The sequence below is a fragment of the Heterodontus francisci genome, unplaced genomic scaffold (genome assembly GCF_036365525.1).
Source record: "Heterodontus francisci isolate sHetFra1 unplaced genomic scaffold, sHetFra1.hap1 HAP1_SCAFFOLD_63, whole genome shotgun sequence".
NCBI lineage: Eukaryota > Metazoa > Chordata > Chondrichthyes > Heterodontiformes > Heterodontidae > Heterodontus > Heterodontus francisci.
Window position 1 is genome coordinate 2919448 of NW_027142037.1, and position 13180 is coordinate 2932627.

Genomic DNA, 13180 nt, shown 5'->3' on the forward strand with positions numbered 1-13180 from the left:
GTTTTCACAGTGTATCAGGATCATGCCAGATGTGTCCGGGGATTCACAGTGTATCAGGGTCCTGCCAGGTGTGCATGGGCTTTCCGCAGTGTTTCAGGATCCTGCCAGGTGTGTATGGGGTTTAACAGTGTATCAGGGACCTGCCAGGTGTGTATGGGGTTTTCTCAGTGTATCAGGATCCTGCCAGGTGTGTATGGGGTTTCACAGTGTATCAGGATCCTGCCAGGTTTGTATGGGGGTTTCACAGTGGATCAGGATCCTGCCAGGTGCATATGGGGTTTTCACAGTGTGTCAGGGTCCTGCCAGGTGTGTATGGCATTTTCACAGTGTATCGGGAGAGCCTGGTGTGTATTCGGTTTCACAGTGTATCAGGGTCCTCACAGGTGTGCATGGGGTTTTCACAGTGTATCAGGATCATGCCAGGTGTGTACGGGGATTCACAGTGTATCAGGGTCCTGCCAGGTGTGTATGGTATTTTCACAGTGTATCGGGATCCTGCCTGGTGTGTATTCGGTTTCACAGTGTATCAGGGTCCTTACAGGTGTGCATGGGGTTTTCACAGTGTATCAGGATCATGCCAGGTGTGTACGGGGATTCACAGTGTATCAGGGTCCTACCAGGTGTGCATGGGCTTTTCACAGTGTATCAGGATCCTGCCAGGTGTGTATGGGGTTTCACAGTGTATCAGGGACCTGCCAGGTGTGTATGGGGTTTTCACAGTGTATCAGGAAAATGCGTGGTGTGTGCGGGGATTCACAGTGTATCAGAGTCCTGCCAGGTTTGTATGGGGTTTTCGCAGTGTATCAGGATCCTGCCAGGTGTGTATGGGTTTCACAGTGTATCAAGATCCTGCCAGGTGTGTATGGGGGTTTCACAGTGGATCAGGATACTGCCAGGTGCATATAGGGTTTTCACAGTGTATCAGGGTCCTGCCAGGTGTGTATGGGGTTTTCACATTGCATCAGGATCCTGCCAGATGTGTGTGGCGTACCACAGTGTATCAGGATCCTGCCAGGTGTGTATGGGGTTTCACAGTGTATCAGGATCCTGCCAGATGAGTTGTGTGGGTTTCACAGTGGATCAGGATCCTGCCAGTTGTGTATGGGGTTTTCACAGTGCATCAGGATCCTGCCAGATGTGAATGGGGTTCCTCTGTGCATCAGGATCCTGCCAGGTGTGTACGGGGTTTTCACAGTGTATCAGGCTCCTGCCGGGTGTGTGTGGGGGTTTCACAGTGTATCAGGATCCTTCCAGGTGTGTATGGATTTTCACAGTATATCAGGATCCTGCCAGATGTGTCTGGGGTTTTCAGAGTTTTTCAGGGTCCTGCCAGGTGTGTATGGGGGTTTCACAGTTTATCAGCATCTTGCCAGGTGTGTATGGGGTTTTCACAGTGGATCAGGATCCTGCCAGGTGTGTATGGGGTTTTCACAGTGTATCAGGATCCTGCGAAATTTGCATGGGGTTTTCACAGTGTCTCAGGATCCTGCCAGGAGTGGATGGGGTTTTCACCGTGTATCAGTGTCCTGCCAGGTGTGTATGGGGTTTTCACAGTGTATCAGTTCCTGCCAGGAGGGTATGGGGTTTTCACAGTGTATCAGGGACCTGCCAGGTGTGTATGGGGTTTTCACACTTTATCAGCGTCCTGCCAGGTGTGTATGGCGTTTTCACAGTGGATCAGGATCCTGCCAGGTGTGCATGGGGGTTTCACAGTGTATCGGGATCCTGCCAGGTGTGTATGGGGTTTCACAGTGTATCAGGATCTTGCCAGGTGTGTATGGGGTTTCACAGTGCATCAGGATCCTGCCAGGTGTGTATGGGGTTTCTCAGTGTATCAGGATCCTGCCAGATGTGAATGGGGTTTCACTGTGCATCAGGATCCTGCCAGATGTGAATGGGGTTCCACTGTGCATCAGGAACCTGCCAGGTGTGTACGGGGTTTTCACAGTGTATCAGTCTCCTGCCGGGTGTGTATGGGGGTTTCACAGTATATCAGGATCCTGCCAGATGTGTATGGGGTTTTCAGAGTTTTTCAGGATCCTGCCAGGTGTGCATGGGGGTTTCACCGTTCATCAGCATCTTGCCAGGTGTGTATGGGGTTTTCACAGTGGATCAGGATCCTGCCAGGTGTGGATGGGGTTTTCACAGTGTATCAGGATCCTGCCAAGTGTGACTGGGGTTTTCACAGTGTATCAGGATCCTGCCAAGTGTGTATGGGGTTTTCACAGTGTATCAGGGTCCTGCCAGGTGTGTATGGTGTTTTCACAGTGTTTCGGGATCCTGCCTTGTGTGTATTCCGTTTCTCAGTGTATCAGGGTCCTTACAGGTGTGTCTGGGGTTTTCACAGTGTATCAGGATCATGCCAGATGTGTCCGGGGATTCACAGTGTATCAGGGTCCTGCCAGGTGTGCATGGGCTTTTCACAGTGTTTCAGGATCCTGCCAGGTGTGTATGGGGTTTAACAGTGTATCAGGGACCTGCCAGGTGTGTATGGGGTTTGCTCAGTGTATCAGGATCCTGCCAGGTGTGTATGGGGTTTCACAGTGTATCAGGATCCTGCCAGGTTTGTATGGGGGTTTCACAGTGGATCAGGATCCTGCCAGGTGCATATGGGGTTTTCACAGTGTGTCAGGGTCCTGCCAGGTGTGTATGGCATTTTCACAGTGTATCGGGAGAGCCTGGTGTGTATTCGGTTTCACAGTGTATCAGGGTCCTCACAGGTGTGCATGGGGTTTTCACAGTGTATCAGGATCATGCCAGGTGTGTACGGGGATTCACAGTGTATCAGGGTCCTGCCAGGTGTGTATGGTATTTCCACAGTGTATCGGGATCCTGCCTGGTGTGTATTCGGTTTCACAGTGTATCAGGGTCCTTACAGGTGTGTATGGGGTTTTCACAGTGGATCAGGATCCTGCCAGGTGTGGATGGGGTTTTCACAGTGTATCAGGATCCTGCCAAGTGTGACTGGGGTTTTCACAGTGTATCAGGATCCTGCCAAGTGTGTATGGGGTTTTCACATTGGATCAGGATCCTGCCAGGTGTGCATGGGGTTTTCACAGTGGATCAGGATCGTGCCAGGTGTGAATGGGGTTTTCACAGTGGATCAGGATGCTGCCACGTGTGGATGGGGTTTCACAGTTTATCAGGATCCTGCCTGTTGTTCATGGGGTTTTCACAGTGTATCAGGATCCTGCCAGGTGTGTATGGGGTTTTCACAGTGTATCAGGATCCTGCCAGGTGTGTACGAAGTTTCACAGTGTATCAGGGTCCTGCCAGGTGCGTATGGGGTTTTCACAGTGTATCAGGATCCTGCCAGGTGTGTACGTGGATTCACGATGTTTCAGAGTCCTGCCAGGTGTGTATGGGGTTTTCTCAGTGTATCAGGATCCTGCCAGGTGTGTATGGGGTTTCACAGTGTATCAGGATACTGCCAGGTGTGTATGGGGGGTTTCACAGTGGATCAGGATCCTGCCAGGTGCATATGAGGTTTTCACAATGTATCAGGGTCCTGCCAGGTGTGTATGGTGTTTTCACAGTGTTTCGGGATCCTGCCTTGTGTGTATTCCGTTTCTCAGTGTATCAGGGTCCTTACAGGTGTGTCTGGGGTTTTCACAGTGTATCAGGATCATGCCAGATGTGTCCGGGGATTCACAGTCTATCAGGGTCCTGCCAGGTGTGCATGGGCTTTTCACAGTGTTTCAGGATCCTGCCAGGTGTGTATGGGGTTTAACAGTGTATCAGGGACCTGCCAGGTGTGTATGGGGTTTTCTCAGTGTATCAGGATCCTGCCAGGTGTGTATGGGGTTTCACAGTGTATCAGGATCCTGCCAGGTTTGTATGGGGGTTTCACAGTGGATCAGGATCCTGCCAGGTGCATATGGGGTTTTCACAGTGTGTCAGGGTCCTGCCAGGTGTGTATGGGGGTTTCACAGTGGATCAGGATACTGCCAGGTGCATATGGGGTTTTCACAGTGTATCAGGGTCCTGCCAGGTGTGTATGGGGTTTTCACATTGCATCAGGATCCTGCCAGATGTGTGTGGCGTACCACAGTGTATCAGGATCCTGCCAGGTGTGTATGGGGTTTCACAGTGTATCAGGATCCTGCCAGATGAGTTGTGTGGGTTTCACAGTGGATCAGGATCCTGCCAGTTGTGTATGGCGTTTTCACAGTGCATCAGGATCCTGCCAGATGTGAATGGGGTTCCTCTGTGCATCAGGAACCTGCCAGGTGTGTACGGGGTTTTCACAGTGTATCAGGCTCCTGCCGGGTGTGTATGGGGGATTCACAGTGTATCAGGATCCTTCCAGGTGTGTATGGATTTTCACAGTATATCAGGATCCTGCCAGATGTGTCTGGGGTTTTCAGAGTTTTTCAGGGTCCTGCCAGGTGTGTATGGGGGTTTCACAGTTTATCAGCATCTTGCCAGGTGTGTATGGGGTTTTCACAGTGGATCAGGATCCTGCCAGGTGTGTATGGGGTTTTCACAGTGTATCAGGATCCTGCCAAATTTGCATGGGGTTTTCACAGTGTCTCAGGGTCCTGCCAGGAGTGGATGGGGTTTTCACAGTGTATCAGTGTCCTGCCAGGTGTGTATGGGGTTTTCACAGTGTATCAGTTCCTGCCAGGAGGGTATGTGGTTTTCACAGTGTATCAGGGACCTGCCAGGTGTGTATGGGGTTTTCACACTTTATCAGCGTCCTGCCAGGTGTGTATGTCGTTTTCACAGTGGATCAGGATCCTGCCAGGTGTGCATGGGGGTTTCACAGTGTATCGGGATCCTGCCAGGTGTGTATGGGGTTTCACAGTGTATCAGGATCTTGCCAGGTGTGTATGGGGTTTCACAGTGCATCAGGATCCTGCCAGGTGTGTATGGGGTTTCTCAGTGTATCAGGATCTGCCAGATGTGAATGGGGTTTCACTGTGCATCAGGATCCTGCCAGATGTGAATGGGGTTCCACTGTGCATCAGGAACCTGCCAGGTGTGTACGGGGTTTTCACAGTGTATCAGTCTCCTGCCGGGTGTGTATGGGGGTTTCACAGTATATCAGGATCCTGCCAGATGTGTATGGGGTTTTCAGAGTTTTTCAGGATCCTGCCAGGTGTGCATGGGGGTTTCACCGTTCATCAGCATCTTGCCAGGTGTGTATGGGGTTTTCACAGTGGATCAGGATCCTGCCAGGTGTGGATGGGGTTTTCACAGTGTATCAGGATCCTGCCAAGTGTGACTGGGGTTTTCACAGTGGATCAGGATCCTGCCAGGTGTGCATGGGGTTTTCACAGTGGATCAGGATCGTGCCAGGTGTGAATGGGGTTTTCACAGTGTATCAGGATGCTGCCACGTGTGGATGAGGTTTCACAGTTTATCAGGATCCTGCCTGTTGTTCATGGGGTTTTCACAGTGTATCAGGATCCTGCCAGGTGTGTATGGGGTTTTCACAGTGTATCAGGATCCTGCCAGGTGTGTACGAAGTTTCACAGTGTATCAGGGTCCTGCCAGGTGCGTATGGGGTTTTCACAGTGTATCAGGATCCTGCCAGGTGTGTACTTGGAGTCACGATGTTTCAGAGTCCTGCCAGGTGTGTATGGGGTTTTCTCAGTGTATCAGGATCCTGCCAGGTGTGTATGGGGTTTCACTGTGTATCAGGATACTGCCAGGTGTGTATGGGGGGTTTCACAGTGGATCAGGATCCTGCCAGGTGCATATGGGGTTTTCACAGTGTATCAGGGTCCTGCCAGGTGTGTATGGTGTTTTCGCAGTGTTTCGGGATCCTGCCTTGTGTGTATTCCGTTTCTCAGTGTATCAGGGTCCTTACAGGTGTGTCTGGGGTTTTCACAGTGTATCAGGATCATGCCAGATGTGTCCGGGGATTCACAGTGTATCAGGGTCCTGCCAGGTGTGCATGGGCTTTTCACAGTGTTTCAGGATCCTGCCAGGTGTGTATGGGGTTTAACAGTGTATCAGGGACCTGCCAGGTGTGTATGGGGTTTTCTCAGTGTATCAGTATCCTGCCAGGTGTGTATGGGGTTTCACAGTGTATCAGGATCCTGCCAGGTTTGTATGGGGGTTTCACAGTGGATCAGGATCCTGCCAGGTGCATATGGGGTTTTCACAGTGTGTCAGGGTCCTGCCAGGTGTGTACGGTATTTTCACAGTGTATCGGGATCCTGCCTGGTGTGTATTCGGTTTCACAGTGTATCAGGGTCCTCACAGGTGTGCATGGGGTTTTCACAGTGTATCAGGATCATGCCAGGTGTGTACGGGGATTCACAGTGTATCAGGGTCCTGCCAGGTGTGCATGGGCTTTTCACAGTGTATCAGGATCCTGCCAGGTGTGTATGGGGTTTCACAGTGTATCATGGACCTGCCAGGTGTGTTTGGGGTTTTCACAGTGTATCAGGAAACTGCGTGGTGTGTGCGGGGATTCACAGTGTATCAGAGTCCTGCCAGGTGTGTACGGGGTTTTCACAGTGTATCAGGATCCTGCCAGGTGTGTATGGGATTTCACAGTGTATCAAGATCCTGCCAGGTGTGTATGGGGGTTTCACAGTGGATCAGGATACTGCCAGGTGCATATGGGGTTTTCACAGTGTATCAGGGTCCTGCCAGGTGTGTATGGGCATTCACAGTGGATCAGGATACTGCCAGGTGTGTATGGCTTTTCACAGTGTATCAGGATCCTGCCAGATGAGTTGTGCGGGTTTCACAGTGGATCAGGATCCTGCCAGTTGTGTATGGGGTTTTCACAGTGTATCAGGATCCTGCCAGGTGTGTATGGGGATTCACAGTGCATCAGGATACTGCCAGGTGTGTATGGCTTTTCACAGTGTATCAGGATCCTGCCAGGAGTGTATGGGCTTTTCACAGTGTATTTGTGGCCTGCCAGGTATGTATGGGGTTTTCACAGTGTATCAGGTTCCTGCCAGGAGGGTATGGGGATTACACAGTGTATCAGGGTCCTGTCAGGTGTGTATGGGGTTATCACAGTTTATCAGCGTCCTGCCAGGTGTGTATGGCGTTTTCACCGCGGATCAGGATCCCGCCAGGTGTGCATGGGGGTTTCACAGTGTATCAGGATCCTGCCAGGTGTGTATGGGGTTTCACAGTGTATCAGGATCCTGCCAGGTCTGTATGGGGTTTCACAGTGTATCAGGAACCTGCCCGGTGTTTATGGGGTTTTCACAGTGTATCAGGATCCTGCCAGATGTGAATGGGGTTTCACTGTGCATCAGGATCCTGCCAGATGTGAATGGGGTCCCACTGTGCATCAGGAACCTGCCAGGTGTGTACGGGGATTTCACAGTGTATCAGGCTCCTGCCGGGTGTGTATGGGGGTTTCACAGTGTATCAGGATCCTGCCAGGTGTGTATGGGGTTTCACAGTGTATCAGGATCATACCAGGTGTGTATGAGGGTTTCACAGTGCATCAGGAACCTGCCAGGTGTGTACGGGGATTTCACTGTGTATCAGGGTCCTGCCAGCTGTGTATGGGTTTTTCACACTGAAACAGTATCCTGCCAGGTGTGAATGGTGTTTTCACAGTGTATCAGGTTCCTGCCAGGTGTGCATGGGGTTTTCGAGGTGTATCAGGATCCTGCCAGGTGTGTATGGGGTTTTCACAGTGTATCAGGGTCCTGCCAGGTGTATATGGTGTTTTCACAGTGTATCGGGATCCTTCCTGGTGTGTATGCGGTTTTACAGTGTATCAGGGTCCTTACAGGTTTGTATGGGGTTTTCACAGTGTATCAGGATCATGCCAGGTGTGTACGGGGATTCACACTGTATCAGGGTCCTGCCAGGTGTGCATGGGGTTTTCACAGTGTATCAGGAACCTGCCAGGTGTGTTCGGGGATTCACAGTGTATCAGAGTCCTGCCAGGTGTGTATGGTGTTTTCACAGTGTATCAGGATCCTGCCAGGTGTCTATGGGGTTTCACAGTGTATCAAGATCCTGCCAGGTGTGTATGGGGGTTTGACAGTGGATCAGGATCCTGCCAGGTGCATATGGGGTTTTCACAGTGTATCAGGGTCCTGCCAGGTGTGTATGGGGTTTCACAGTGTTTCAGGATCCTGCCAGGTGTGTATGGGGTATCACAGTGTATCAGGATCCTGTAAGGAGGGTATGGGGTTTTCACAGTGTATCAGGGTACTGCCAGGTGTGTATGGGGTTTTCACAGTTTATCAGCGTACTGCCAGGTGTGTATGGCGTTTTCACATTGGATCAGGATCCTGCCAGGTGTGCATGGGGGTTTCACAGTGTATCAGGATCCTGCCAGGTGTGTATGGGGTTTCACAGTGCATCAGGATCCTGCCAACTGTGTATGGGGCTTCACAGTGTATCAGGATCCTGCCAGATGTGAATGGGGTTTCACTGTGCATCAGGATCCTGCCAGATGTGAATGGGGTTCCACTGTGCATCAGGAACCTGCCAGGTGTGTACGGGGTTTTCACAGTGTATCAGGCTCCTGCCGGGTGTGTTTGGGGGTTTCACAGTGAATCAGGATCCTGCCAGGTGTGTATGGGGGGTTTCACAGTGGATCAGGATCCTGACAGGTGCATATGGGGTTTTCACAGAGTATCAGGGTCCTGCCTGGTGTGTATGGTGTTTTCACAGTGTTTCGGGATCCTGCCTTGTGTGTATTCCGTTTCACATTGTATCAGGGTCCTTACAGGTGTGTCTGGGGTTTTCACAGTGTATCAGGATCATGCCAGATGTGTCCGGGGATTCACAGTGTATCAGGGTCCTGCCAGGTGTGCATGGGCTTTTCACAGTGTTTCAGGATCCTGCCAGGTGTGTATGGGGTTTAACAGTGTATCAGGGACCTGCCAGCTGTGTCTGGGGTTTTCTCAGTGTATCAGGATCCTGCCAGGTATGTATGGGGTTTCACAGTGTATCAGGATTCTGCCAGGTTTGTATGGGGGTTTCACAGTGGATCAGGATCCTGCCAGGTGCATATGGGGTTTTCACAGTGTGTCAGGGTCCTGCCAGGTGTGTATGGTATTTTCACAGTGTATCGGGATCCTGCATGGTGTGTATTCGGTTTCACAGTGTATCAGGGTCCTCACAGTTGTGCATGGGGTTTTCACAGTGTATCAGGATCATGCCAGGTGTGTACGGGGATTCACAGTGTATCAGGGTCCTGCCAGGTGTGCATGGGCTTGTCACAGTGTATCAGGATCCTGCCAGGTGTGTATGGGGTTTCACAGTGTATCATGGACCTGCCAGGTGTGTTTGGGGTTTTCACAGTGTATCAGGAAACTGCGTGGTGTGTGCGGGGATTCACAGTGTATCAGAGTCCTGCCAGGTGTGTATGGGGTTTTCACAGTGTATCAGGATCCTGCCAGGTGTGTATGGGGTTTCACAGTGTATCAAGATCCTGCCAGGTGTGTATGGGGGTTTCACAGTGGATCAGGATAATGCCAGGTGCATATGGGGTTTTCACAGTGTATCAGGGTCCTGCCAGGTGTGTATGGGGATTCACAGTGGATCAGGATACTGCCAGGTGTGTATGGCCTTTCACAGTGTATCAGGATCCTGCCAGATGAGTTGTTTGGGTTTCACAGTGGATCAGGATCCTGCCAGTTGTGTATGGGGTTTTCACAGTGTATCAGGATCCTGCCAGGTGTGTATGGGGATTCACAGTGGATCAGGATACTGCCAGGTGTGTATGGCTTTTCACAGTGTCTCAGGATCCTGCCAGGAGTGTATGGGGTTTTCACAGTGTATCAGTGTCCTGCCAGGTATGTATGGGGTTTTCACAGTGTATCAGGTTCCTGCCAGGAGGGTATGGGGATTACACAGTGTATCAGGGTCCTGTCAGGTGTGTATGGGGTTTTCACAGTTTATCAGCGTCCTGCCAGGTGTGTATGGCGTTTTCACCGCGGATCAGGATCCTGCCAGGTGTGCATGGGGGTTTCACAGTGTATCAGGATCCTGCCAGGTGTGTATGGGGTTTCACAGTGTATCAGGATCCTGCCAGGTGTGTATGGGGTTTCACAGTGTATCAGGAACCTGCCCGGTGTGTATGGGGTTTTCACAGTGTATCAGGATCCTGCCAGATGTGAATGGGGTTTCACTGTGCATCAGGATCCTGCCAGATGTGAATGGTGTCCCACTGTGCATCAGGAACCTGCCAGGTGTGTACGGGGATTTCACAGTGTATCAGGCTCCTGCCGGGTGTGTATGGGGGTTTCACAGTGTATCAGGATCCTGCCAGATGTGTATGGGGTTTCACAGTGTATCAGGATCATACCAGGTGTGTATGAGTGTTTCACAGTGCATCAGGAACCTGCCAGGTGTGTACGGGGATTTCACTGTGTATCAGGGTCCTGCCAGCTGTGTATGGGTTTTCACACTGTAACAGGATCCTGCCAGGTGTGAATGGGGTTTTCACAGTGTATCAGGGTCCTGCCAGGTGTGCATGGGGTTTTCGCAGTGTATCAGGATCCTGCCAGGTGTGTATGGGGTTTTCACAGTGTATCAGGGTCCTGCCAGGTGTGTATGGTGTTTTCACAGCGTATCGCGATCCTTCCTGGTGTGTATGCGGTTTCACAGTGTATCAGGGTCCTTACAGGTTTGTATGCGGTTTTCACAGTGTATCAGGATCATGCCAGGTTTGTACGGGGATTCACAGTGTATCAGGGTCCTGCCAGGTGTGCATGGGGTTTTCACAGTGTATCAGGATCCTGCCAGGTGAGTATGGGTTTTCACAGTGTCTCAGGGACCTGCCAGGTGTGTATGGGGTTTTCACAGTGTATCAGGAACCTGCCAGATGTGTTCGGGGATTCACAGTGTATCAGAGTCCTGCCAGGTGTGTATGGTGTTTTCACAGTGTATCAGGATCCTGCCAGGTGTCTATGGGGTTTCACAGTGTATCAAGATCCTGCCAGGTGTGTATGGGGTTTCACAGTGCATCAGGAACCTGCCAACTGTGTATGGGGCTTCACAGTGTATCAGGATCCTGCCAGATGTGAATGGGGTTTCACTGTGCATCAGGATCCTGCCAGATGTGAATGGGGTTCCACTGTGCTTCAGGAACCTGCCAGGTGTGTACGGGGTTTTCACAGTGTATCAGGCTCCTGCCGGGTGTGTTTGGGGGTTTCACAGTGAATCAGGATCCTGCCAGGTGTGTATGGGATTTCACAGTATATCAGGATCCTGCCAGATGTGTATGGGGTTTTCAGAGTTTTTCAGGATCCTGCCAGGTGTGTATGGGGGTTTCACAGTTTATCAGCATCTTGCCAGGTGTGTATGGGGTTTTCACAGTGGATCAGGATCCTGCCAGGTGTGTATGGGGTTTTCACTGTGTATCAGGATCCTGTCAAGTGTGTATGCGGTTTTCACAGTGGATCATGATCCTGCCAGGTGTGTATGGGGTTTTCACAGTGGATCAGGATCCTGCCAGGTGTGTCCGGGGTTTTCACAGTGTATCAGGATGCTGCCACGTGTGCATGGGTTTTCACAGTTTATCAGGATCCTGCCTGGTGTGCATAGGGTTTCACAGTGCATCAGGATCCTGCCAGGTGTGCATGGGGTTTCACAGTGGATCAGGAACCTGCCAGGTGTGTACGGGGATTTCACAGTGTATCAGGATCCTGCCAGGTGTGTATGGGGATTCACAGTGGATCAGGATACTGCCAGGTGTGTATGGCATTTCACAGTGTATCAGGATCCTGCCAGGAGTGTATGGGGTTTTCACAGTGTATCAGTGTCCTGCCAGGTATGTATGGGGTTTTCACAGTGTATCAGGTTCCTGCCAGGAGGGTATGGGGATTACACAGTGTATCAGGGTCCTGTCAGGTGTGTATGGGGTTCTCACAGTTTATCAGCGTCCTGCCAGGTGTGTATGGCGTTTTCACAGTGGATCAGTATCCTGCCAGGTGTGCATGGGTGTTTCACAGTGTATCAGGATCCTGCCAGGTGTGTGTGGGGTTTCACAGTGTATCAGGATCCTGCCAGGTGTGTATGGGGTTTCACAGTGTATCAGGAACCTGCCAGGTGTGTATGGAGTTTCACAGTGTATCAGGATCCTGCCAGATGTGAATGGGGTTTCACTGTGCATCAGGATCCTGCCAGATGTGAATGGGGTCCAACTGTACATCAGGAACCTGCCAGGTGTGTACGGGGATTTCACAGTGTATCAGGCTCCTGCCGGGTGTGTATGGGGGTTTCACTGTGTATCAGGGTCCTGCCAGCTGTGTATGGGTTTTTCACACTGTAACAGGATCCTGCCAGGTGTGAATGGGGTTTTCACAGTGTATCAGGGTCCTGCCAGGTGCGCATGGGGTTTTCGCAGTGTATCAGGATCCTGCCAGGTGTGTATGTGGTTTTCACATAGTATCAGGGTCCTGCCAGGTGTGTATGGTGTTTTCACAGTGTATCGGGATCCTGCGTGGTGTGTATGCGGTTTCACAGTGTATCAGGGTCCTTACAGGTTTGTTTGGGGTTTTCACAGTGTATCAGGATCATGCCAGGTGTGTACGGGGATTCACAGTGTATCAGGGTCCTGCCAGGTGTGCATGGGGTTTTCACAGTGTATCAGGATCCTGCCAGGTGAGTATGGGGTTTCACAGTGTATCAGGGACCTGCCAGGTGTGTATGGGGTTTTCAGAGTGTATCAGGAACCTGCCAGGTGTGTATGGTGTTTTTGCAGTTTATCAGGATCCTGCCAGGTGTGTATGGGGTTTCACAGTGTATCAAGATCCTGCCAGGTGTGTTTGGGGGTTTGACAGTGGATCAGGATCCTGCCAGGTGCATATGGGATTTTCAGTGTATCAGGGTCCTGCCAGGTGTGTATGGGGTTTTCACAGTGCATCAGGATCCTGCCTGATGTGTCTGGGGTTTCACAGTGTATCAGGATCCTGCCAGGTGTGTATGGGGTATCACAGTGTATCAGGATCCTGCCAGGAGGGTATGGGGTTTTCACAGTGTATCAGGGTACTGCCAGGTGTCTATGGGGTTTTTCACAGTTTATCAGCGTACTGCCTCGTGTGCATAGGGTTTCACAGTGTATCAGGATCCTGCCAGGTGTGCATGGGGATTCACAGTGGATCAGGATCCTGCCAGTTGTGTATGGGGTTTTCACAGTGTATCAGGATCCTGCCAGGTGTGTATGGGGATTCACAGTGGATCAGGATACTGCCAGTTGTGTATGGCATTTCACAGTGTATCAGGATCCTGC